We start from the raw sequence: 2,781 nt of genomic DNA, 5'->3' as shown, positions 1-2,781 counted from the left end.
AGCGAATAACTATCTGAAAACTTTTTATGCCATGTTTTGTTCCAGAATGTATCATATAGACGGTTTCATCTGACGCATGTGCGGTGACGCGATCATAGATATAAAGGCTAGATGGCTCGTCCGCGCTGCTGGCCAATTGAGTGCAACGTCCGCATTTTGGCGGCCATCTTAGGACAGGGCGCTCGCTCACTCGTAGCATTGAGTTTTAATGATGCAGGTACTTTTAAATGACCATAACTTGCTTAATTTTTTACCGATTTTCAAACGGTTTGGTTTGTTATAAACGTCAAAGATGTACCTATGACACTGCATATCTATACTAAAAATAAAAAATAAATTCATGAAACATGTTAAAGCATCCAGAATTATAGCCACGTTAATAACGTTTGTAAAAACCCAAACCGTTTGAAAATCGGTTGAAAATTGAGCAAGTTGTGGTCGTTTGGAGGTACCTGCACCATTGGACTCGGTGCTGCGAGTGGGCGAGCGCCCTGTCCTAGGATGGCCGCCAGGTGATGCCGTTAGGGACTCCGCCTTGAGCCATCTAGCCTTTATACATATCTATGGACGCGATTACCAGTCTGAGTGGAACTTTACTTCCGGTCTTTGTATGTTTAATGGTCTGATTATTGTTTAAACCAAACTCTGGAACAAATACCTCGTCGAAATTTTTTTTTTTTTGGTCACGGAGCGGATCACGATTTACCCCTATTTGATGGAAGGTTTGACAGCCGATCTGTAGTTAAGATTGTGTACATTATATACTGTAGTACATATTTTACACAGTATAACGTTAGCTAAGTGTAGTTTTGATACTCTCTAGCTATGATTTAAGTAAGAAATAATGGACGACAGGCCGTTAAATTATAAGAAAATAATGCACACCCAAGGTGGTTATGCGGCACGATGCGAAGCAAATTTTCGAATAATTCAAAGGACCGGAGTCAATTATTCCACTTATACAATGGTTACAAAGAATATTGCTCTGGTGCCTGTTTTTAAGACATTTTAAAGGTTAGATGTGCGGTTATTGAAAAAGAATCAACACCCATGGAACATTTCTCAACCAATCAGAATAAAGCTTTCAACAGACCCGTGGTATAAACGAAGGTAGTTAACTTGTTGTTTGTTTTGCTTGTTATCAGAAACAAACTACTTTAAAAGGACTTTGTTGTTATTTGTTGGACAAATTGATAGTTTACCAGAAGCTATACGTTTGTTCCACAAAAGCCTTTTTGTTCCAGTTTATTTCTGGTAACAGGCAAAATAAATAACAAGTAGATTACATTAGTTCCTATATCGTAGCTAAAGTGTATCAAAAGACGTTGTTGTGTAGAGTGTGTATGTGATGTATACAGTGTTGGCTGCAGATCGGCTGCCAGACCTGCCTTCACATGGTGGTTGTCCATGAGCCGTCTCCCCTCGTCTTTAGGAAACCAAAACATTTGTTATAGTGCTGGGCAAAGATTAATCGCGATTAATCGCATAAAAAAGTCAATTTTTGCATAATATATGTGTCTGTGCTGTGTTTAATAACTATGTATATTTAAACACAGACAAGTACATATATACATTACAGAAAATGTTTTATTTATATATACATTTTTTGTTTATATATAATATAGAATATATAAAAATATTAATAAATATATATACACATGTAAATGTTTCTTAAATACATACATGAATGTGTGTGTATTTATATAAACATAATAATTACACACAGCACACACTCGTATCTTATGCAAAAAAATCACTTTTATTTTGTATGCGATTAATCGCTATTAATCGTTGCCCAGCACTAGTTTTCAACAAGGTATTTTTTCAGAGTTGAGTTTAGCCACTAGCCAGACCATTAAACAAGTAGAAACCGGAAGTAAAGCATAATCACAAAAATTCTCTTTGTACCGTTTACATAAACTACTTTAAAGCAAAGTAAATCTACACTTTACACAAATAGACATTTAATCAATAAAAACTAGTTATCAGAAACACTTTACACGACTTTAATGCATTGGAAAGATACTTTTATCCAAAGGGACTTCCAGTCCATTCAAGGAATACATTAGCATGTGTTTCCCCTGGGATCAACCCCACAACCTTTTGGACTGTTAACACAATGCTGTTTTGTTTACATAAACACAATAAGCGTATATCTATCAAAAATTTGCATTTTATCCAAACCTGTTTCATGCATTTACATGCAAATCAATAAACTGTCTATGCAGAAAACTTCCTTTACACAGGTTTCGAAGATTTGTCAGGTTTTTCGAAAGCAGTGATGTCACCACCAAATGTCCACCTAAAAAGTAAATAAAAATGACTTTTTCTATCTTTAAGTGAAATTACTTCAATTGGTAACACCCAAGGTCGTGCACACCAAGGCATTTACACAACCGGTGTATGTTTTTTAAAATGTTTCCAATGTCAGCGTTGCGCTTTTCAAAAGCGGCAGCAGCTGCCGATTTTTCCCCGCTAAGCGCCGAGTTAAAAAATGTTCAACTTTGGGCGAAATGCTCAGCCCGTCAATGTCACTTCTCACTTGGCCGTCCAATCACCGTGAAAGAGGAGACTAATACAACAACAACCAACCGGCTCATCGTTCAACTACTGATAAATAAAGCATAAGTTTCAAAGCAACCAAAGCGCTCTGCTGAAAAAGAGCTAGCAAGCGCCTACAGTCGACGTCCGCCTGGCGTTTTCAGCTGCGTTTAAACGCTTTGGTGTTCACGCCCATTAAAATGTAAGCTTTCTCAACTACAAATTTTTACTGCAAACTTA

Source organism: Misgurnus anguillicaudatus, chromosome 3, assembly GCF_027580225.2.
Source record: "Misgurnus anguillicaudatus chromosome 3, ASM2758022v2, whole genome shotgun sequence".
NCBI lineage: Eukaryota > Metazoa > Chordata > Actinopteri > Cypriniformes > Cobitidae > Misgurnus > Misgurnus anguillicaudatus.
This window is presented reverse-complemented; position numbering follows the sequence as displayed.